The sequence below is a fragment of the Lichenostomus cassidix genome, chromosome 17 (assembly GCF_008360975.1).
Source record: "Lichenostomus cassidix isolate B80296 chromosome 17, HeHo_3.0, whole genome shotgun sequence".
In the NCBI taxonomy this organism is placed as follows: Eukaryota; Metazoa; Chordata; class Aves; order Passeriformes; family Meliphagidae; genus Lichenostomus; species Lichenostomus cassidix.
In genome coordinates, this window is record NC_139497.1 from 1,882,022 (window position 1) to 1,907,025 (window position 25,004).

Consider the following 25,004-nt stretch of genomic DNA (forward strand, 5'->3'; position numbering starts at 1 on the left):
CTCCTCTCAGAAGATTCAGGCTCCCACCCCATTCCTTTGAGCCTTCTTTGGGTTTTGGACTGTCATAAAGAAACAACTTGATTACAGCAGTTTGAAAGTGAGCTCGAGATGACAACTGAAGAAGCTGCTTTGCATTTTCTTAATGACCGGAAAAATCAACATTGTTTAAAGCATTTCTCACACACCTGGATGAAAAACAGGAACGATGGGATTATGTGAAAGGCAGCTACAAGAAATTACTTTCCCCATGTGCTCCCCCAGCCCCAAACACTGCAAAGCACCTGTATGGGGGTAACAGCCCCCCGACTTAGCTTCTCACTTCACCCTTAAAATACACCCCAAGCAGAGCCAGCAAATACATTGGTTTGATCCAGACCAAAACACAGAGCTGGCTTAGGACCTAAACCCTGCTATAATTATTAAACTTATGGTTCTTAAAATGTTTGTAGTCAAATCTCCATCTTAGCTTTGTTTAAGCACTGTGGGTTTCACTGCAGGAGAGACAAGTTACAAAACCCTCTGTAAGAAACCAGAAATAACCAGAAGGAGGGTTGGGTGTGGGTGTTGGGGGGGATGTGGGGGGAGCTGTTTGTTTTAAAGGTTAATAAAAATAGCTTACAGGTAAATTAGTAACTCCAGGAATGTACAGAACAGCCTTGCATGGTGAGCAGTATGAATACAGAAAGGTTTAAGTGCCCTTTTTACTTCTTCAGGGCTGGAGGCACCAGCTCAGGCTGGGTCACTCTGCCCAGGGCCTGGCATCAGCCACGCTGCCACTGCAAGCCCAGAGCCATGTAAGCCAATGTAAGCCAATAATAAAAACTCTCCACAGTCACTAGAGGCTGAAAATGTCTTAATTTGCAGCAGAAGATATTTTGCTTAGGCACTGGAAACAGTCCTTTCTTGCCATGGACAGTTACTGGGATTGATGGTCTGGAGAGGGAGAGCTCTCCCTGCCAGATGAGGTTCAGGGACAATGGGCTTCCTTCCCTCCCCTCTCCTGGGGCAGATGGATACCAGACACCTCCTGAAATCCTTTCCAGCCTTATTTTCTGTGATTGCTGACAAATTTGCCCACTTGTGCACAAAACAGGCAAAGCCACAAGAGACCTGATTTCAGCCTTTTCTTCCCAACCTCTCGTGAACTTCCTTCTCTGGCTGGACAGACTTGGTGGCAGTTCTGTGTCACCTCTAAACAGCACATGCTGTTTAAACAGGGCTCATGCAGGTTATACAACACAGGAGAGAGAGAAACAAACAACACGGCTTCCTGCTTTTCCAAGTATTTACAGAAAGCTGCAATGTTTTGGGTATCCCCCTGTGCAGAGTAAGATCTTCAAAGAGAAACTTCCTTGAAATTTTTAAGCCCCTGAAAGCTCTCCCAGGTTATCCCACGCAGCTGGGCCAACACACTGTTGGCTCTGTAAGGCACCAGGAGGTCTTTAAGTTGAACACATCCCACTGCCAAGAGGACACACAGCATGGCAAACACTGCACATTCATTTAGGACCTCGGATTTATGAGTATTTCTGAAACTGTTTCTGGACAGCAATAAACACATTTGGTTTGTTAACTAATTCAAGGCACTGGAACTGACAGAATAATTAATCCTCACTCCACTCTTCCATGTCTGTTTTTCATGCTGTGGAATCGTTACTGGAGCAGGACAGCAATTCCCCCAAGGCTCCAGGGCAGCACCAGAACAGGCTGTGAGGAGCTCCTGGCACCCAAACTCTTGTTTAACGCACCCAACATCACTGCCTTCTTTGCTTCAGCTTCTCAGACACTGCTCCAAGCAGGTTGTTATGTGTAACAAACACACAAACAACTATTACTACTGTTTACTTTTCACTTAGCAAGTGAGGTGTTCTGACATTTGCATTACCCGCTCCTGTGAATCCCAACTAGTCCAAGAGATCATCAGGATTATGCTCTCATTATGGAGAATAAAATACATTAACTCCTTCTGTTTGTTCATCTCTCTTCACGCTCCCCCCCTCTCACACAATTCCAGGGATCAGCCAGTGGGACAGACAGCGTGAACAAAGGCAAAGAGAGGCGGCTGGAAGGAATAACAACAAGCAGGCACTTCCCAGCAAGTTGATTTCCTGATAAGAATCTCCAGCTCCAGACAAGAAAGGGAGGTCCAACCTGAGTGCTGGGAGAGAAGTCGGCGAGGAGAAATCATCTCCCTGAACTCACCACAAGGAAGCCGTGCTTGTGAGCAGCGCACATGCCATGGCACTCGGAACGAGCCAGGAATGAGAGAAGGAGAGGTGATGACTTCATCAGAGGCAGCAAGAAAGAGAAGTATGACTGGAATGCCAGAGCAGGCAGCAGCACCGGGAGACACGGCAGGAGGGCAGGTCCTGCTCCGGCGCCGGGACGTGCCTACGGAAAGGAGACTCTGGAGCACAGTAAAACTTCACTAGATGGTCTGGAGGTAACGCAGGAAACTAGGGCTGGTGGGAGAGGTCCCGCAGGCAGCCCGGGAGAGGTCAGGCTGCTCCGAGCCCAGCACCGATCCGCCGGTGGAGCTGAGCTCCTCCCTGTCCTGCCCCGCCGGGCACTGCCCGACATGGCTGGTGCCCCAGCGCTGCCAGGGTGGAGTTTCTGTGAAACCAGGAGGAACAGGAATTACCGGTCTCCTGCTCATACAATTACAGGCCGTGAATTAATTTTATTGCTTAATGAATTTAGGTGTTATTCCTCTAATTTCTGCATTATCTAATAAGTCCTTATTGCAAACCCAGGAGAGGAGAGGAGGAGGCACAGTGACAGTGATTTAACGTGGCTCACGGTAGCATTTACGAATGAAGAACAATCCCTGGAGAACAGGTATCTGTAGTGTCTGTGTGATTCCAGATCTCAGGAGATGCTGCAGAAAAATCTACATTTCAGACAGCTTTGGGTGGCCACAGGAGCTCAGGAGAAAAGATGGATCTTTAGTCTGAATCCAAATGGGGATTTATACGGGAATAGAGACACTTTTAAAAAGCAGAATAGACAGCAACAGAAAATAATAAACACGGAGCTGAGCCAACTTTTCCCTTCACAAGGCGTGAAGAACTTTGAGTGGGAAGCAGAGATGCCAAAATATCTCATTTCCAGTGGTCAAAGAAGCTGTGAGAGTTTACAAAAGCCCTTCCTGCTCCCATCAGCTGGCTCAGGAACACAGCTGCAGGGCCACCTTCGTGGTTCAGTTACCTGCAAAAGTATTTACTGGAATACATCACCCAAAGCCCTGCTGAGCCACAGCGAATTCCAGTGGATCCCTCACAGCAATATTATAACCATTGTGCCATACAAAATTAATTAAAAGTCAAACCTTTATTAGGCAGTAAAACAGACTTAGAAATGAAAATGGTCATGAAGCAGATGTCTAGGGCAGCTACTGGTGCTCTCTGAACAAGCAGACTCATGAGAAAGCAAAGTCCATGAACACAGAGAGGGTTGTTCTTCAGGCTAAGGGAAGTTGTGTCACCCCCACTTCTTATGTTAGAATAAAATTATTTCTTTTTGCATCTTAGAATCTCTGGCTTAAACATTCATAAACTTCCATAAAGCCCAGCAATTCCCCTGGCTGTACCTACAACTCTTCCACATCAGAATCACTGATTTACTCCCCACTCATTTCATGCTCCAAGCAGAAATAGTTTCACATTTTCTCATGCTCTCATGACCCTTCCAGACAATTAAGGACACTGTTTACAGAACTACAGCTTGTAAAAATCCCTCTCCCTTATCTAACTGTTTACATACAGAACAAAAAAATAAATTGGGTTCATTACTTGCCTTCTGGGCTACACTGTGGCACAAAATATTTAGAATTAAACAGCTGATCCTACGCCTATAGCTAATGCTCCCCACAGTGACACCAGTCGGAACCAGCTTCTTACCAGTACCTCTGTTTTCCCCACAGGTGATTTCAGCATTACAAAGCATCATATCCAGTGTGTCTCTGGCTCAACTGTGCCCCTGCCTAAAAGCATCAAAAGGCACCTGAAGCACCACTTAGAGCCACAAAATCCCCTGCAGCTCCCTGAACGGTGGCTGGGACAGTTGTGTGAACTGAAGAGCCTTGTTAGAAGTGACAGGAATACAGAAAACAAATCCCAAAACCATCAGACCACACTGGTTCCCTCAGCTAAAATTCATGACCACCTTCTCTCAAAGTGGGACTAAGAACTCCCGAAAGCAGAGCTTTTCCTTTGTTAAATAATGATTTGGAGTGACACTGACCTTTGCCACGGCATGCTGTGCACTTTAATGGATCTCCCCTCATCTCTGTGCCAGGTTCCTGGATATCATGTATTTAATATTCCTCATCCTGCTCCAGAGCCAGTGCTATTAATGGCTCTTGAATCTAGTACTGAAAAAAGCTCTGCTATTTTTCTGAGTACTTGATATGTATCTATTCCCCTGTTTTCTCTAGCATTACCCAAGAAGAGAACTCTTTTCCCAGCGGCTTTTCGATGTGTGCAAGCAGCAAGGACTCTTCTCATGTCTTTCTGCAGGCTCTGGCTGCCTGGTGCTGCAGCCCCTTCTCCCCTGGCAAGCTCGGGGGGATTTGCATCCCCCAAAGCTGGGCTGAGGTGGCTGTGCCCTCCCAGCAGCGGGATGTGACAGCCGCAATCGCAGCGCCTCACTAGATGGAGCTGGAGGCCCTTGGCTGGCCAAGCACTCCCAGCCCCGACCCAGCTGCGCCGGGAATTCTCCAGCTGTGGTTTAGCTGCTGGGTCACTCGATGGGCAGTGGAGTTAAGGGCACTTTCCCTGCTCTTTCCCTGCTGTGGTGCCATCCCAGCACAGCCAGGCACTCAGCTCCCCCTGCCCGGGCACTGACAGACACCCGGGGCAAGTCCTGCCCCCAGAAACCCAGGGGGAATACATTCCTTACCTGAGCAGACAGATAAATGTATTTGTCAAAGCAAAATTACTCTCCGAGGGCAAAAGGGAAAGAAGAGGATAGCACTAATGGGAGAGGAAAGCTGAGGTAATTCTCACCATGAGGAGTCTGAAAATACACACAGCAACTTCTCAGTGCTACAGACCTGCAGGAGACCAGATCAGATCCATGGGCAAAAGGCACAGCTGCAGGTCCCAGACCTGTGCCAGGGAGAGAACATAAGGCATGTAGAAATGACCCTCCCTTTCTAAAGATAAACAGCAAATCATGCTGACTGAGCAGCCTGTTGTACAAACTCCATTTTACTGTCTGGTATTTTTTAGCTAGATATGTATATATATTTGGTATTTTTATTCTTTCTTTATTAGTCTCTGCAATAAAATATGTATGATATTTATCTTTCGCTGGTATGATATCCACAGAACAAATTCCTCCTCTGCTAACGGCATATCATTAGGAGCCTTTTCTCCAGGGTGAAACTGAAATCAAGCTCAGACTTAAAAAATACATCAGAAAAAGCTGAAATTCTATCCTGGTTGGGGGCCAGATTGTGGCGACTGCCAATACCCTGGTTAAAGTGGAAAGGATGATAAAGTGAAGTGGAACATCAGCTTCCTCCCATGTGATGATAAAGACAAGCAACACGGAGTGTGGGGAACAAGGAGTCAGCTCTGGGGAGATTTAAATTAGGCTCATCCATCATGCTGAACCTTCCTGCAAAGATTCTGCTCTGTCACCACGCTCTTTCTTGCAGCACTTTATCCACAGAGGCAATCTGAGGGCAAGGAGAAACTTCCATACCTGCAGTTCCTGTCCCCTATCAGCTGCAGTGTCACCTGGACACACCACCCAGGACAAGGCTCACGTCTGTCCCCTGCAGCAAGGGCTGCTTTGGGGTTTTCCCCAAAACTGACCACAGCTGAGCTCCCAGCCAGGCCAGAACAGCTCACTTTACATGTAAACACCCTCAGGATAAATTAAAAACTTCACACACTTTAATTCCCAGGACATTCTTCCAGCCATGCATGGTGGCTGCTGAACAGGTCTGTACTGGTATATCACAAATTAAATAAATAAATACTTAATTTATAAGCATGATTCATCAGAGGTTTCATCTTCTACAGCAAAGAAACAGATGTTCTATTGATGGCACTTCATTAGAGAGATAAATGGGGTCACACACGTATCCCTGTTCACATCCATCTGCATAATAGACCAAACATTAAGATTTGAATTTCACATGGTACATGTGGCTCTTACAGCAGCCTGATAGAGTCTCAATGCCCAGAGCCAACTCACCCACCTCAGATTGCCTTAACAGCCAAGGAACTTTAACCCTGCTCAGGAAAGCAGAAGGCTGGGATTTAACACTGGCTATTTAGGATACAGTTTCATTGGAAACACAGAAAAGTACTGGATTTGAAGTGACTGGATGGCAGTGATTTTTGGTAGGTACCCACCAAAATATAGAATCTGTCACGAGGAAGCAACTCAGAGCAGCAGTGACAGCAAAGTCTGGAACTGTTCTTCCTCCAGTTCCAGAGGGTTAGGATTAGGGATAGGGATGGCTGAGGAGGGGGCTTTTCTGGTTTTCCAAATGTCTATGCAGGAAGCCTAAGAGTTCCCCTATAAAAAGAAACAAGTCTCCCTCATATTAGTATGCATTAATAGAAGATAATGCTTATAAACTGAGCATTATTTTTGCTCAGATGTTGTGCCTTTGCTGTGTGTGCACAGGCAGGTGTGTCAGGTACAGCAGCTCTGCACACCTGGGCAATGCACCCCTGTGCCCAAAACACTGCTGGGAATCCATCCCTCCTCACGACTGTTCCCCATCCATCTCTCCTCTGGCTGCTCAGACTCTCTTAGCAATTGTTTCGCTATTAGAAATTGTGGAATGTAAATCCTAATTTATTGTGACTGATCCTTTTATTTCCTCTGGGGGTGGGTGGGTATTTCTGCTCCTCTCCCACAAACCTGCTCTGCAAACACTCGCAGGTGGCAGCTGCACACACTCACCCTGCAGTTTTGAAGCAAACAACACCAGTGCCAAGGAGAGACAAGAAACATTAAAAGCCAGGCATGTTTTCACTTCCCAACCTATTTTTGAAAAGGGAGGGAGCAGGAGGATGTTCGTACCTACACCAACACTGACATTTGCATTTTCCATCCTAACAAACCATGCCAAATCTGTGTTGGAATTCCTCCCCCCACTACTGCCCTGCAGTCACTCTGAGGAGCAAATGGGCACTTGAACAGCAATGCCAAAACCCTGCAGAACAACTCAGCAATTTAGGGGCCAACCTTCACCCTTCTGGGGAGCTTAATGCACCCCACCCCGCTCTCTGAAATTTTACTTTGGTGTTCACCCAAATTTCAGCTGATCCTAGAAGCAAAGTTATGTAAATGAGCACCAAATGTTCTCACTTCAAACACACCAGCCCCATCAAAACGTGTTCTCGTCTGAGGGTATAAAGGTAATAATTGGTAACCTTTGACTGCTAAAAATGTAAAGGGAAAATATCTTTCATTTAAAACTTGCTCGTTTGGTTACCATGGACACTGCTTAATCATGAAGGATGACTATTACTTGTTCCTATAGAAACCAAGAAGCTTAAGAAGCATCCTGTAATTTAACTCCAGATGCCAAATTTTACACCAGTCCACCTATTACCACATTTGGGTACTTCAGAACAAGCTCAGGCTTGATCTCTGACTCTAAAAGAAATTCACTGATGCAGAAGTGCTGTAAGAAATCAAAAATATGAGCACATAAGGTACAAAAGAAACTTGCACTTCACATAAATTGGTTTCTTCAATAGGAAACATTAAGTGCTCAGCATCTGAGGATTCCTCTTTCAGAGCAAATGTTAATGAAGCAAAACTTTGGTCGTCTTTATTCCTGTCAGTGCTCTCCAAGTCTATACAATTGCAGGGCATGTTTTTCCTCCAATTGAATGCTTCAATGCTCAACTTAAGATGAACTTCTGGAGCAATGTGAGAGGCTGGGATTCCTAATGAGCCTCTGGGAGTCAATTGTGGTCCCAGCCTAGCTCTCCAAACCAGACCTACAATAAAAACCTGCCCCTCATGCAGGGAAAAAAGCAATGGACAGGATACACCTTCCAAATTCAGGCCATGTGTTGCTCTAACCAGTCTTTTGGAGTTTCTGCTTATTAATAAAACCACAAGACTTGTCTGGCAATGCTTGTCACCTCAAAGCTTTACTTTCAGCACCAAAGAAACATTAGTCAGAATCTCTCTCTCGTGCAGATCTGGGGGAAAAAGGCTTCCAGAAATTACCTGTGGTTGACACTGCTCCTTGACCCTCACCAGCTCTCAATGGGGAATGGATTCACAGTTCTCAAAAAGTCACCCATTTTTATGTTCTCTGATTCCCCAAGGGGCCTGAGGAAGCTCAGTGTAAAAGCCTGACCCCGAGGCTGCACAAACCAGTGACATGAAAAGGGAAGTTCTGTGGCTTGTGCACCTTTTTTAATAAGCATATACCCAAACATACAAACAACTAGCATCTAACTCCAAAATATTCTCTGGAGTGTTGAAAAGGAAAGCAAACTACCCTCAGTAGTGTCTGAGCTGGAAAAAGCAAAACTGATAAAGCCCAAATGAGAACATTCCCTGACCCAGCTCGTTCCCATCTCGATTGAGAGCAGAGTGAATTAAAGGATTAGAGAGTGCCTTCAGTGCAATAACTTAGGGGATTAGTGGCACACTAGAAGACCTTCAAGGGAAATACAGGTTTAAAAGCTTTAAAAGGCAGCTCTGTGTCTAAATTGTTTGGACTGCCACAGCTGTAAGGAGACAAACTTACTCTAATACATGAGTGATCATGAAAAGTCTGCTGAAACCCCTCTAAGCATGTTTTTGGAAGCAATTCTAGTCTGGACTCAGACCAGGGTTTTTAACCTCATTCTCATTTATTACCTATGGCTTGTAGATAAAAACTCATTCAGCATTACTCGAGAGCAAATCTGCTACTTATTTCCTTTCAGAGCAGTCAGCCCCTCTTAGGAACACCATCAGGGGAAAATGAAGGTAATACCAGAAGGAGAGGGCTGGAAACAGAGATAAAGGAAAAGATGAGCAAAGAGTGACAGTGCTCCTCAGAGATTCCCACTGGTGCTTCCCAGGGGAAGTTTGAAAACTTGATTCATTTTTGATCTCATAGGAATTTTTCACAGGAAACACTCCCTAAGTGTGGATGTTGCTGCATTTCTGACATGTCTGGAGGAGGTGGTGCAGGTCAGTGTTTGCTGTTGGAGCACAAGGAGTCGAGGTACTGCTGCCACCTCGTTCCTGCTGAAGAGTCAGTCCAATTAATTTGCCTCCAATAAATTCACTCTGAATTTTTGCTTATTAAAGGGATTCTGAGATTTAAGCAGTGTTTAATATCAAAACAATTCCAGAACTCCTCCATCATGCACCACTTCCCAAGTCATTAAATTTAGTCTCGATTTTTACTAGACAATGAAGCATTGAACAAACACAGCAAAGTCTCAGCTGGAGCACTGGTGCTAAAAATAGCACAGCTGCCAGTGAATATTTCCTATAAACAGCACAGCTTAAAACATTTTGCATATCTTTTCTATGGGCATCTGTCAGCCATGCTGTTAAAATTTCAATGAAAAACTGCAAGACTTCTGTGGTGAAATAGAAAATGCCACAAAAGAGACTTGAAAAACAAAGCAATGATCATTAAAAAGTGCAAAGCAGGAAGGTCTCCTTTTCCTGACATTTAAAAGACACCACCCTTGGAAAAAAAAAAAAAAAAAACCAAGCCTATTGCTAATATTTATTACTGGGCTCCTCACTTGCCTGCTCCCAGCCCTTACATGAAAAACAAAGTCCTGCAGAGGTGGAAAGGGAGAAATTCCATGTGGCATTCCTTGTCCAATATCAGTTTTTCTTAACGTGCTGCAGAACAGATTTTCAGCTAGGAAGGATTAGTGAGAGGTGAGTGCAATTTCAGTTGGCTTTAAATATAATAAAACCTCCTTAGTTGTTATGTCACTCTGGGACGTGCTGGGACAATTTTCCAGTCGCTGCTTACCTTGTCCCAAGCGAGTGCCTGAACCTCCAAGGTATTGATTATTTGGGTAAAAGCTGATCTCTCATTTATCACTTAAAAGGTTTTGATTTCATCAAACAGAGAGAAAAAGACTAAATTCCAGCTGTTTTCAACAGATGTGCATCTGAATAGCCTGTGCTGAGAAAAAAACCCAGCCTGACCTTGGCCTCCCAGCTCAGTGTTTGGTGCACTGAAATTCTGGGCTTTGCTGAAGATCAGTCACTTTGCTCTTCACAGCAACCATCAAAGGAAAGGAAGAAGAAAGCCTGTTTAATAAAAATCCTTTTCAGAGAACACCTTGAAAACCATCTGTGATAAACAGAACTCAGAGCAAGACATTTATGTCTGAGGCTGACAGAGGCAGAGCTATCAGGAACACTAAACCTTCAAGATCAGGAACTCAAATGTTCTCAAATTCTCTGGGCTTTGATGACAACTGATTGCCTGCAGAGTTTTACACAAGAAAGCCCTGAAGCCAAAACTGCATTTGGCTCAGAGATGGGACTGTGAAGGGAGCACCTATGAAGGGTTTCTATCAGCAGAGGGAATTTTCAGAACACTTCCCACTGATCCCTATTCCTTCACTGTGTCCATGAGTCAGGAGAAGCAGAGACCCTGAAGAAAGCCATGAACCAAGTGCAGCCACAGCAGGTGCTGCTGTCACTGAAGATTTCCCTTCTCCTCTCTCTGCCTCCCAAGTACCTTCCACTACATTAGATGGCTCACCTGGGAATAATTGTAATTACTGCCACGATTCCTCCCACAGTCCCACACATCTCCGAGCTGAACAGATGGTCCAGGGGTTCTGCAGGTAGTTTTTTTTATCTAACTAATGTTTACCTGCAGCATATCCTGACTCTCTGTGGAGAGCAGAGCCGGGGGTTTCCGACACTTTCCTCATTCCAGCAGAGATTAACAGTGCAGTGAAGCCTGTCTGCTGCATCCACTCTCAAACAGCACTGGTTTAAACATGCTGGAGGCAGAGCAGCCTTCCCCCCTGCTCAGATCTGCCCTCCCCACCAGGTTCACTGTTCAGATATTCCAGCCTGGCCTCCCAAAGGGACAGAGTGACAAACACACTGAAATGTGATGAATGTGTTAAAGGCACCAGGGCTGACCAGAGAGCTCCAGAACAGAGGATGCCATCACATGAACCATTGAACAAGCTGCTGTCACTGCCAACAGCTCAAAGTCCTGGACATTTTTCCACACACTGCAGCAGATTGGCTCCATCTGGAGTCCCAACACAAAGCTCTCCCCTCCTTCCCTTAGATCCTCGCACAGAAAATGCCAACTCTGCTCCCTTTGCCCAGCTAAAAGCACCACAGCAGCACTTTGCTGAGGGAGAGGCTCTCTCTGTACCTCAGGAAGCAAAATCCATTTCCCAATCTGGCTCTCAGCCCTCACAGAGCTGTGCAAGCTGTAACCCCAGCCTGACTTTCCTGCTGTCCTGTCCCTCCATCCCTACCAAGGGCTGGCAGCAGCAGTGTCAGAAGGGCAGGTGTGGGAGGGTGGCATTGCCACTGGGGGGAGAGTGGGATGTGGCAGTACATAAATCCATGTTTTAAGCACAGCTCCAGTTCAGAGCCTGCTGGCTATAAAGCAGAGGGGGCAGAAGAGGGGCTCTGACACAGCTCCTCAGTCTCCTGGGTGCTCCAGCCTCAGCTCCATCATCCAGCATGGATGGAGCACAGGGAATGGTCCCACATGGGGACAGGGATCCCGTGCCAGCAGAGATCTCCTCCTCCCTGGTAAATGTGTAATGACTGCCTGACCCTCAGCAGGCTCCCTGTCCAAAAGCACGCTGAGCTTCTGCTGAAGTGACATCCCCTGGAAAAGATCAACTTCCAGGTAGCACTGCTCCTCCAGCAGAACCACAGGCTCACCTAGGCCCCGTGGGGATCCTGGCAAAGGGTCCAGAGACTGCAGAGTGCAAAAACTGCCAAGAGGATGTCTGGGAAACACACATGTGGCAAACCAGACATTGCCAATTCCTGTGAAGTAACTCCAATATGTCTGAATTTATGGCAACCTAAGGATTCCTGATCTCTGAGTATCCCAGCCAGAGACAGCAATTCCACTTCAGATCAGCCTTTGAGGAGGGAACCCTCAGCTCCTTCCTTCATCCAGACTTGTAGGGTTTGAACATTACATCAGCCCCCAAAATCTAGAACCACATTCTGATTTCTGCATTTCCCACAGCTCCCAGACCCCTACAGCCTCCTGTTCATCAATCTGCCAGCGGGAACAAAACTGCCAAGGAAAGTATTCCTGTTGCATTATTCCAGCACTGCCATCACCCTGCCCAGATGACAGTGAGTCCAGCCTGGACCAAGCTCCCCAGGGACCTGCTGTGTGACACCAGCACGGCACAACCAAAATGTATCAAACATACAGAGAAAATTCTCATCCAGCTTTGCAAATCCCTTGCAGATCTAGAAATAAGAGGAGCTTAGCTAGTGCTGAGAGGCAGGAATCCCAGAGACAAACACAAAATACTCCAGGAGAGATCAATAGCAGTAAGACTTCAGCTGGTTCAAATCCAATTTCTTACAAACTTTCGGGCTGATTCCCATTTCCATCAAATGTGCCTATATATTCCTTGTGTTCCTGACAAATTATGCCATTAAGTTCACATTGGGTTACCTAAACAAAACTAAACACATTTAGTTTGTCACAGTAACTGAAATGACAGTAAAATATTTTGGTTTTGCACAGCACACAAAAAAAAGAGAGAAAGGGAACTGGGACATGCTTGGGAATTTACAAACACTCCTCCCTGACAGGCAAAACAACAAAAAAAATCATGCAAAGAAAACCACTGTCTGCTTAAAGGAAAATCTGAAGCTCAGGGACTGATTTAGCTTCCTATTGTTTTCTCAGCTATGATTCAAAATCCTTAGAAATGTCCTGAGTGCCAGGAAAAGAGGAAAGAGGACATCGCACTGAGCTAAATCTTGCAGTGCTAGAGTTGAGTTTAAAATCCACTTCATAAATCAGAATTAACTGCAGTGAGACAAGTCCAAGCCTGGATTTGCGCAGACACCTGATGCAATGTTGCAGTTGTGCTTTTTATTCACACAATAACAAGAAAAAAGGCCTTATTTTCAGTTAATGGCTTTGATTAAGCTCACAACATGATAAATATACCAGGATTGCCAGACTGGAGGGCAAACACAACCCTCTCCCCTCCTTTCTGAAAAGATTCAGTAGGAAAACACTCACAGACTCCCACTTTTGGCTGCTTTAACGACAGGCAAAAGAACCAATAAACAGTTATTTCACACTAGAAAAGAAAGGCAGAATGGCTTATTTTAAAAATGCAACTGGGTCAGTAGCTGCCTCCAGGAGAAGGAATGGGCTGACTGAGTGAGTGTGCCCTACAGAAACATCCCTCTGTGGACCTCCCTCCTGCTGATGAGGACAAATAGGCCCTTTTAGAGCAGGATTTTTAAAAGTGCAAAGAGATTTGGGGCTTCAAGTCTCACAGGTTTCTGCAATGCCTTGGGAACACAATCTTTAGGCTCTTTGGAAAATCCTACCCCTAAACTGTTCTCAGCTTTGTCATCTCAAGCCCCTGGTGACACTCAGCCCATGAAGAACAAGAAATTCCAGCAAGACATCTCTGCAGAGAGACACCATCTCCTAAGCATGGCTTTTCAGAGCTCTAAGCATCAATTAGGCCTCCAAACATCTCGAAAAAGTAGTTAGCTTAATTACACAAATTGAAAAACTGATCCGTGGTTAGTTGGAAAGGGGTTAGTGACCCTGCACGGTGTTAGAGCAGGCACGCCTGCCCCAGCTCGGCTCTGCAGCAAACCCTGTCCCTCGCACACTGACCTCTCCAGAGCCCGACCCGCTCCCGGGCTCACTGCCCATCCTCGCCCGGCTCATCCTCACCTACCTACCGAGCTACCTGGAGCGGCAGAGCAGCGAGCTGTGCGCGGCAATTAAAGAGAACTGTGGTTGCAATTACCCCTGCTAAGCCTGTTCCGGCTGCGGGATCTGCTTCGCTGTCTCTGAAGTCGTGACCTCCGGAGCAGTCGGTAGTAGTAGGACGGTCTCCCAGAACTTTTCCTGCTGTTCATGGACATTTTTTGGATCTATTTTACACACACACACATGCAGGCACAGGTTCACTCTCCCCTCTGGCACAGGAGCAAAATAGTCCCAGCGTTTTAATGAACTGGAGGGTGGTTCTTTGGAGTGGAAAGGGAGAGGGGGGAAGAGGAACTCTTCACTTGACACATTTAAAAAGAAAAACAACAAGAAGAAAACATAAAAGAGAGAGAGGGAGGGAAAAAAAGCACGCGGCACCGGAGTGCATGTCTCAGCTGAGGGAGGACTCGCAGCGAGCAAGATAAACTGTGCTAACAACTCCTGCCCCCAAAAAGATAAGCCTGCTGGAGTAGGAATAGGAAGCCAGAGTTGGCCTGGGCTCCTGAAACGCGAAGCATAGGCTGGAAGAAATCCTGGACTGGATCCTCTCCGCCAGACAGCAGCATCTGCTCGAAGAGTCCTGGAGCGAATGGCAGCTCCGTGCGCAGCGCACCCCGCGGGCTCTGCTCCGGCCGCTCTGCCCCGAGCAGGATCAGCAGCAGCAGCAGCCCCGAGCATCAGCCCAGCGCCGAGAGGAGCTGCGCCTCTGCTGCGGGACGGATCTGCGAAAGGCTGCGTTGGGCAAGGGGATAATGATTTCCTGGCCATGGGACACATGTTAATAATCATCATGGAGCAAAAGCCCCGGAAAATAAAGTGAAATTTGAGAGGGGAAAACTTTAATTAGAAGTTGAATGAACAGAGCTCCAGACTCCCCTGGAGGCCCATTTCCTTTCAACATTCAAACTGAGTTATAGCACATCCCACAAATTAGAGAAAGGGCCTATTTACCATTTGGATCCTGATGGCAGCGAAGATTCTGCCTCCGGCTCATATTGCTCCATAAAATTACATTTCAATGGGCAGAATTAACACTTTAAGCCACGGAAGAAAATAAAATAAAATATATCTATTAAACAGATAAAAAATTTCACTCCATATTTACCCTTTAAAAAGGTCAGAAGTGAATTGTCGAGAATCCTGCACCTAAGCTCCTTCCCTGGCTGGCACAAAAATGACTCTGAAGGAAGAGTGACAGAACACATTTCAGAGACCCAGGATGGTGGCCAAGAACTTAACGCGTGGCTGCTGCCTCTCCCAGGCTGGCAGGTAACAGAGAAACCTCATCCGAGTGGGATGAGCTGCAAAACAACATCTGCACAATAACTCTCTGTATCGTGTCCTCTTTTTGTTGTTTTTCCCAGACTTCTGTGCAAATTTATCTTTGTGGTGTCTCATGACCAGACACAGGCTTGGCTGTGGATGAGCTCTGCTCCCCAGTCAGCAGGAGTTTCTGCAGAAGCTGGAAAGCTTCCCTGGATTATCCTGTTTTGTACCTTCAGTAACAAGAGGCAGAAACTATTCCAATTCAGCAACTGCACCAGGACAGGAGTCCCTTCCCCACCACTAACCATCCTCCCTAATTTTAGGATTTCACACATTTCGGCAGTCACGGAAAACATCCCAATTCTACAAAACTTGTGCTTTCCTATTAGCATCGAGAAGTAAACCCACGCTGTGTGTCAGCTGCGAAGGCCCTTCCCGGAGGAAAACCCCAATCTCGCTCTTCCGTGCAGTCCATGCCTGGTTTTGAGGCCACACGGCAGGAATTCGGCGCCAGCTTTCAGGCAGTGCAGGAATGAGCAATCGGGAGGGCAACGACAAGTTCAGGTCAAGGAGGCAGATCCCAGCTGGACAGCGGAGGCTCCCTGCCCCGGCGGGGGGATGCTGCAGGGCACATCGCTCGGTGCTTCCAGCGGCGCTCACCACAGCCCCGAAAAGGAAAAGCCTTCACTTACTGCATATCTGCCCTCTTCTCTGAGACAGAATTTTTTTTTTCATATTTGGGTACATTAAAAAAAAAAAAAATACAGGGACAACCCTAGCCGTTTTCCAGAAGAACAGACACTCATCCTGTGCAGCTGATTCAATTCCCAAATGGAGCTGAGAACATCCAGAAAAGAGTGATGGGAAAGGCTGAAAATACTGAGGTTTGGTTAAAGATTTGCTGTAGACGAGAACGCAAATATTCAGGTGTCTCTCTGCAATTTTGTTATAATAACTGAGATGAAAGCTCTGAAGAGAATCTTTTACAATTATGCTTTTATCACTAGAAAGATCTTTAAAATGGCCTATCCAATTTACTTTTCCTTTTGTCATTCCCAAAAGCAAAAAAAAAAAAGCACTGATGGAAATGAAAGTTTAAACAAAACCATTTTAAAAGCTCACCCAAATTCAGATGATCTGAAAGGCGAAGGTTTGATTTTGCTTAACTGGAGCTGGGTGACTCATCGTGAAAGCACTGGGGATGCCGGAGAGGCGCGTGCCAGGGATCTCCCCAAGCTCTGAGGGAATGTGAGGTGGGAATGCTCAGGCAGTTTTATTTTTAATCAGCCTAGTACCTTCAGAAACATTCATACAGGTGATGACAAAGCAGGAGAAGTTAATGAGGGACTATAAACTATTCTGACAAGAGAAAGCAGCCCTGTATGAAAGCATAAATAAATGGTTGGGAGTTGTGTTCCAGTTTTGCCAGCTTGGCTCTGTCTCTCTCACTTAGCAACGTTTTTGAAGGTTTTAACTTCAGATGCTACAGAGCAGCAGGGAGGAAAATGAACAACCCACCTGGGAGAGATGTGACTGGGCTGAACCTTTCCAATTAATCCAGCACTGCTCTGTTTTCTTCATTCTTTACTACTTTTTTCTCTTTTTGAAAGCCACACCCTGACACACATGCTCCATGTCCAGCAGAATCTGCCACTCATGAACGTGGGATTATGAACTGCCCAGGAGGAAAACTGACAACATTTAAACTCTGTCTCTAAATTAGCACATCCCAGCCTGGCTGCTCCCTCCAAAAGGCAGCTGGATGAGCTCAGTCACAGGGCTCTGCTGGATCTTTCAGGAAGAGGAGCAATTGGAGATAAATGTAGCACCGATTTTTGGGGTGTTAACTCCTCCTCCCCAACACAGAGCACAGACTTAACCTATTAAAAGTAAACCAAACTTCCAGTTCCCAACAGGTTGAGTTTTGGGTCCCATTTAATTTCTGCAGCTTTGTGACAGTGGGAATTCCCAACACCCTGGATGCAGCTGGGGTGGAACAGGGCAGCAGGAGGTGGCCAAAGGCATTATCCCTTGTGTTCTGTTAGCACACAGGGATGCAGAGGGAAGGAGCTCTCTGTCCCCAGGCAGAGCACGGAGAGCCAGCGTGGCTGAGAACCCCAGGAGACATTTCCTGAGCCCACGGTGATCTCTGGGAATGGGGAGAAACACCGAGGCTGACCTCAGAGCACAACACATTTCCTGCCCACTTCCCAGCAGAACAATGGAGCTAAAGAATATCAACTTCTTAAATCAGTTTTCAGTGAGCTGGGGGAGACCAAAACAAAGTCACTTCACTTGCTCCACTGACACGTATTCCTGATGATAAAGAACACTCAGGTACGTTGGTATATGACCTGACTGGTAATGATGCTAATAAAATTTAGAAAGTCAAAAACTATCCAAAGATCTGTGCTAAATTTCCACAGACCTAATGAAGAAATTAGGCACATGGAGTCCAACACAAATTGAAGAAACTTCTACCACAATCAAACATCCTGTGCCTCAAACCTGCCTGCTCCTTTCAGCAGGAGGAAAAACCCAGGAGTGTTAAGTCTCCACTGTACAGCAAAATTCCAAACTAAAAAGAAAAACCTTGTACAAATCCCTAAATCAAACAAAGCTCCCCAGACATAACTGGGAGCTGCACAAAACTTCCCAGCACTGTGTGTCTTCCATGCAGAGCTGCTGGCAGGAAACATTTGTTTAAGCAGGACTATTCTTTCCAAAAATCCCTTATTACTAAAATAAAATGTTAACAGTGATTCATTGAGTGATTAACGGAGTAACTTCAGCTCTGGGTTTCCCAGATCCCCCACTTCCTTCTCCAAAGACAAAATTGGGGCAGTTCCCTGCCATGACCCTGCAGCTGACCCTGCGGCTGGAGGAACTCTAAAGGGACCTCAAAATCTCACCTGGTCCAACTTTCAGTAGAAATGCAGCCCAGATTATGATCTTTACCTTCCTATCTACACATTTAAACAATCAAACCCACATCACCTCTAGGTTAGGAATCTAATTATTAGATGTAATAACAAATGATTGTAATAAACGACGTAATCCACATTGACCTTGATCAAAATATTCATATAACAAAATAAATTAACTCCTAAAAATATTTTTACTTTGTATTTCAGCAATAAACTGCTGTTGTGTTGCTGCAGGGAATGAGTTGATAAAAGTCTGGCATCACTGACTTTCTGTGCCAGATTTATGGGTTATTATTAGCAGAAGGCTCAGCTATTTATTGTGAGTTCTGTTACAATGGCTTTCCAATGTGGCGTGCTAAAAGGTCAAGGAAGAAACGATGAACCTTTCAAAAAGTTGCTGCAGGGCATCACTCTCCTTGCCTGCATGGAAGCTGAGTCTGTTCTAACTCAAGGTGGGGAGAAGAGAAAGGTTTTACAGGTGTTACAGAGCCCAGAGCTCGCTCTGTGCTGAGGAACACTTTCCCAGTCTCGAGAATGCAGGGGGATCCAGGGAAGCAGCAGCTCTCCCTCTCCTCCTGATGCCATCCTGACACCTGAAACTCTCCCAGCAGAAATCAGCTCTTGGGGTGTTTAATCTCACAACATCCCACTGAATGCAGTATCTCTGCTGCCAAGTGAAATGAAAGATTAACTTGATTACACATGCTATGTAAAACTTATTTCCTGATTAATTAATAGATTAGGCACTTCCAATTCATGTTTAAATGCCTGATAATGATCTTACGCTCATATAACAAATCACTGATTTATATACACACAATCTAAACTTCATTTTTCATGTGACAGATTATTTTCTTCCTTTCCTTGCCACATAATTTGCAAACTCCACTGCAAATATAGTTGCTCGTTTCACTTGCTTTTTGGCATCAGATGACTCATCCAAGGAATATTTTGGCAAGAATGATCTTTAGCCATCTTCCTTATCAGGCTGACATGACAGCGTAGCACAGAAAACACCCTCTGTTTTGAAAGAATTCCCTGTTAACAAGTTGAAAAATGAAAACGTCGCTATTGTTTTTAAAGACAGGTTTACAAAAGTGACTGGAAATCCTGCAATCAGTTTTTAAATACCATTGTGAGGGTGGTTTATTTAAATTTACGTTTTTCCTTCTGGCACAACAACACAATGCTGCCCTGAGAGATGTTATTGTCCAAGTGCAGCTGATTGCAAAACGTGGAGAGCCTCCTTCAAATCACAGAAATATGAAAAACACTCCCAGAGCAAAGCAAGGGCCAGGACGTTTTGAAGTGTGGAACCTCAGGGCAACCAACACCTCCAGTGCCTGAGCTCTCCTAAGTCAGGATGGAGCCCTGGGAATTCTCACCCTGCTGGGTTGGTACCTCACCAGCCCTGTGCAGGGAACTGGGTGGTGGTCTGATAAATGACACTCCAAATAAAAGTAACAGAAAACATCTAGCAAGGCATACAGGGCTCAGTAATGCTCTTCCTATTTCCTTCTCCACCCTAGAAAAGAACTTTGTTGCTGGCCCTCCCAACGGGTCCATCTGAGGCAAACACAAAACTGTGAAAAGAGAGCAGCAGGCAGGCAGGGCAGAGCACTGGCCAGCACTGGGGATGAGGCATCACTGCGCAGACATTCCTTGGGTTTCACTCGGGGAGAAAATGCAAACACCTGCTGCAACTCCAAGTGCAGGATTTCAAAACAAATTCTGCAGAGAATGAAGAGTTGTGTGTGACTTTGATAGAAAACACGACTGAGTCTGCAGCCCCTAAACAATGCACAGATGTCTATACATAGATCTAGATCTACTCCTCTCAGGGCAGCACAGCTCCTCCATGCTGCCCAGCTCCCACCAGCCTCACTGCTCAAACCACACAGTCAGTCCTTGCTAATCTCGGCCTAACTCAAAACTCTACTTATCTTTTCCTTTCTAAATCATCCCCAGGACAAGACTGGAATCTCTTTTGAAATGTAAAGGTTCTATAATAAAATTTAGAAAGCACATATGGTACAAATATCAAGCGTGAACATCTCTTCCCATCTTGTACGTTTCAAAGCCTGTGCAAACAGCACTTTTCCCTGGTTTTGATCATGCAGCCAAAATGAGTCATCTGTGAACAATTATGGCTCTGGCAGGGGCCTGACTGTTGGAGAATGAAAGGAAACACTTTATTATTGAAATGATCAGTGTGCCAAGCTGAGAGGCGACTGCAGAGAATGTTAAGAGTCCTTTATCCTCCTTCAGCCAGCAAAATTGAAAGCAGTGGGTGCAGCACTCCCCTCTCAGACACCTGAGAACACCTGAGCTCAGGATGGGCAGTGCAAAGCGCGAGGAAGTAGGAGCTGTGGAGATGAGCAAGAGAATATATGGCAGGAAAAGGAACACAACCTTAAGCGGGAGGCCTGGCTTAAGAAAATGTTGGTTATTCCTGGCTTAGTTCTCCCAGGGGAGTCATGAACGTATTAAAGGAACACACAGTCAGAGGCTGCAGAGCTGAAATCCGAAACTATTAAAGGACATTTGTTGGGAGTTTGGGACTGGCTGAGTTTAACAGGCTCTTATGAAAGGGGATGAATGGAATTCCCCTCGAGGAGAAAAAATAGCAACCAACAATTTAGTAGGAACACGGATCTCCCTATGTGCAGCCCGTTTTAGCAGTGATACTGCTGCGGCTGGGTTTGCTGCCAGCAGGGACTAGGTAGGATCCCTCTGGAATTCCAAGGGTAACTCGGGATCCAAGCTGCTCGCTGAGAGCTGGGCAGGGCAGGGAGCTGGGCAGGATATTGGTTTGATGCACTTGGCAAATGAGACGAGCACGAGATGATCTTAAAATTGGACTGTGAACAAGCAATGTATAAGCAAGTAATTCTTGTCCTCTTTTCCATGAGCAGCTTGCAGAGGGATGGGGAACAACGTGGTGATCACCACCCAGAGCCTACAGGCTATTTAAAGACCATGAGGGCTGACAGGATGACAAGGGAGACTCATGTGCACAGAACTGCTAATGCAAGGTGTAGGGGGGAGATCAGGGAACAATCTGGGAAGAGCACGTTTTGCGCTCTGAAATTCAGGTCCAGCTCCCAATAGAAGAGACGTTGGAGGAAATTGAGATCAATATTCTGACAGCAGACCCTCTCAGGTCTGAACATTAGCTGACAAATACCTCTTGCTGTCTCTGAAACTCCATGCTTTGACAACCTTTGGAACAGATTATCCCACCATCACCACAGTTTGGGCAGCACAGATCCCCAAAACTAAGTGTGCTGGCAGGCCTGGAGCCCAGGCTGAGCTCACAGGATCTATACCTCATTAGGAAGCTGCTGAGGGCGCAGGCTCACCAGGATGAGGGATTCTTGCTGGCCAGGGCTAAAATGTAACTTCCCTGTGATCCTAAGCAGGCCAGGGATGTTTACAGGCATGGTATTTGTCTTGGCAGGTGACAGGCAGCAATCAGTTTTGGAAATGTCCAGATTCTGCCTTCTTCAGCCTCACAGAGATTAGGAATCTCATTCTTACTGTGTCAGGGTAAACCCAAGAGACTCCAAAATTCTGGAACTTTGGAGGGGGTTTTGGAGGGTCCTGTTTAGCTCCTTATACTATAAAGGCACTTTTGCTCCTAACAGAACTTATCAGGACAGGGACACTGATTTCCTCCAGATCTACTCCAAACAAGAGTCTGGCAAGCCCTGACACACCTGAAGTGGTAAAACACTTAGCAGCAATGCTGAAAACAGACATCAGGAATTGGAATTTCCCAAAATGCTCATTCTCTGGAACTCCAGGAAGTAGCCCATGGTTATCTTTACCCAGTAAGTGGCAATCCTACACGGAAGGCATCTTGTTACAGTCAAGAGCAGCCTGGAATCTCATCTTGGCAGCAACTGGAGTGCTCTTTTTGTTTGGGTCATGTCACTCACAAACTTCATTCCATATCACACCGAGCTGGGTATAAACCCACATAATACAGGGTATTGTGGAGCTTTTCCCAGCTGTGTCCAGGCTGTACTTTGCACACATACAGTGTACACTTCTCTGCAATTTGGTTTGACTTTTCTGAGCATTCCTTGGTCACAAACAAGACCTCAGAGTCCATCAATGCTTTGACGATTTCAACAGAAATTAGGCAGTTTCAGTTTAAACCATATAAAACCAGGACAGTGTCAGTGATCTTGGAAAAACATTCGTTGTACACGCGGAGCATGGAGGGACACGGGAGAGGGGAGGGAGCTTTCTCAGCTGAAAATGCCAGAAACGCCAGCGCTGTGTCAGCACGTTCAAGCCCGAGGAGAAGTGCGCTGTTCCGGACACAGCCCTGCTGCAAATGCAGCTGCTCACGGGGAATTCCTTCCCGAGGTGCGAACCCTGCTGCGGGCAGCGCTGGCTCTGAGGTGGATTCCCTCATTATCCCCGGCAGGGCTGTCCCTGTGCCAGGGCTCAGGCGGGGACAGCAGCGGCTCCGCACGGCTCTGCTGCCGCCCGCAGGCGGGAGGCTCCGGCTCCGCCCGGGATCACTGCACATCCCGCTCGGCTGAGCGCTCCTCCAAAGAGCGGCCTTCCTCTGGAAAACCCTTTCTGCGGAGCTTAGGAAACATGTTCACTGCTTTTCTGCTGCCCCCAGAAACTCCCCCGGCCAGGCTTCTCATTCCTGTTATTTTACCTGAATAAACTCTGCCTCTAGCATTAAAAATTGCCTACAGAAATAAATACAAGGTATTATAAATAAAGATATAATAAATTCGCTGTAAATCTATATAAATAATAATGTAAAAATATATAAAAATATATAATAAATATCTACAATTCCTCCGTACAATCATTTTCATGCCCAAATGCTAAAGAACATTTAAAAAAATAACATCCCTTTTGCTCAGCTGGAAATCCCAGTGAAGTTTGCTACTCAAGGCTTCATTACTTCCAACCTAAAAACCCCAACAAACCACCAATCCTTGTGTTTTGGAATAATATTTAAATGAGGAATAGTCCAGGTGAGACCATGACAAGTCAGTTGACAAGTAAAGTCACTGGCAAAGCGGCAGAGTTAAGCACATGCAGCTTTTATTTCCAGTAACAAACTGAGGAACAGGTTCCTAACCGTGGTGCTGTATGCCAGGTGAGTTTGTCCAGATTTCACATACAGAGAGGTCAAGTGGGTTTTTTGGGCTTCGCTGCATTTTCTGTTCTGCTCACGAGAAAGGTGTCAATTATGTAAGATGTAGAAGAGTCTGAGGGCAAATTAGCAGAACTCTCACACCCATGCATAATTCCAGGAATATGACTGAAGGAAATCTAAACACCCCAGGTTTCATTGCTTCCATCTGTAACAGCACACAGGCCTGGGTACGCTCCTAATCTTTCACCCAAATCACTTCCTGGCCATCACAAAGGTTTTACAGCACTGCCTGGGAACCTGCCCAGCTTTCCCAACCTGCTTTTTTCCATGTCATACTAAAAAGCATATATGGATTTAATAATTGCTAATCCTATGACTGCATTACTTTATTGCATACAACCAAGCTAAACGTGCCAGCATCAAATGATCCCAGAGCCCTGGACAAAACTGAATGTCTGGAAAAAACCTCTGCTTTCAGAAACACATGGGATATTGGCTGGAGCCAATAACACTATGGAACACCTCCTGTGCCCATGGCAGACCTGCCAAGGAATGGGACTGAGGTGGGAGCTGAGGATGGGAGAGCTGAGGTACAATGCCCAGCCAGCCTGAGTTGCAGCAGCACCTGGAGTAGACTTGAGGGAATCTTTTCCCTATGAACAAGGGGTGAGAGAAGTATTGAAGAACAGGAGTTATTTATTGCTGCAGCGCACTCCAAGACCTTGGCTGGGACACAAGAAGAATCAAGGACTTGCTGGGTGATTTGTGCCCATCAGACAAAGCAGCTTCCACTCTCTCCCAAGCCCACTGGGACATTGTCACCATTCCCAGTGGATCTCCCCTCTCCCGTGGAAGGAAGTGGCTCCAAGCTGAAGCACACCCAGGATTTTGGCACAGCTGCCTCAGCCCGAGCAATGCTGTCACTTGCTGTCCCCTGCCAAATGCTCTGACCCATGGGCTCAGCTCTCCCCTCTGAAGTCCCAGAGCATCCCCAGACTGTGGAAGGATGACTAAGAACATCCCACCAGGAGCACGGGAGAGAAGGAGCTGGAGGAAGCTCCTGGCTATCTGCCAAGCCTCACCACTCTGCTTTTTCATTTTTAGTTTCTGCTCTTTGCTGGAAAGTTTCTACTTATGCTCTGGTTTCCATGGCAACTGCATTTCTTGCCTTTCTTCTCTAGCATTAAATTTTTTATTTGATTTCCCTCCTTCCCAAGACATGATTCTCTTTTCCTTTTGTAGAAAGGAATTAAGTGTTGTCTTCTCTTTGGTTGTTGATATTTTTAAAGGAGGTAAGACAGACTTTCACTCAGCCACAGAATCCGTCTAGAACAGCAGCAGAGATTTAATCTCCCAAGGAAGAACGTCAGGGGATTCCCTAGCAGAAAACCCATTTATTGTAATTATCTTAACAAGGTTATGACATGTAAGAGTTCCAGATACCGTGGAACCCAACATTTTTTAAAAATTGGCTGGCTGTTTTTATGAGACCAGACCTGGCCATTTTTTCCACAATGAAACATTTTAATTTTTTTTTAAGCATTACTTGTGCCTTTTGAGCAGTCTCAGGAGAATAGTTGAATACTGGAAGCGCACTAGGAATGTGCTCTTCAGTTCCAGACTGTGGGAGAATTCAGATCTTTTCACTGACAGTGTTCTCACCTGGCTGGGAATGGTGCTGGGGTGGGTGACAATCAAGGGACCTTCCCCTGCCATGGTCCCTCACCCCCAGCAGTGCCCT

The 25,004-nt window shown here is 46.0% G+C and overlaps 1 protein-coding gene across 6 annotated transcripts in view; it reads right to left on the reverse strand.

Moving 5' to 3' along the window:
• Positions 1-25,004, reverse strand: part of DAB2IP (DAB2 interacting protein) — a 157,284-nt gene that overhangs the window by 113,830 nt on the left and 18,450 nt on the right. The window contains exon 1 of one of the 6 annotated variants that reach the window (XM_085076770.1): positions 13,974-14,045. The exons of 3 other annotated variants lie outside the window; for them this stretch is intronic. The gene's annotated coding sequence lies outside the window, so the exon portion shown is untranslated. Of the gene's footprint in view, positions 1-2,202; positions 2,500-13,905; positions 13,926-13,973; positions 14,046-25,004 lie in introns of those variants that run through there. 2 more of the 6 variants (XM_085076763.1, XM_085076761.1) reach the window with 2 other exon arrangements.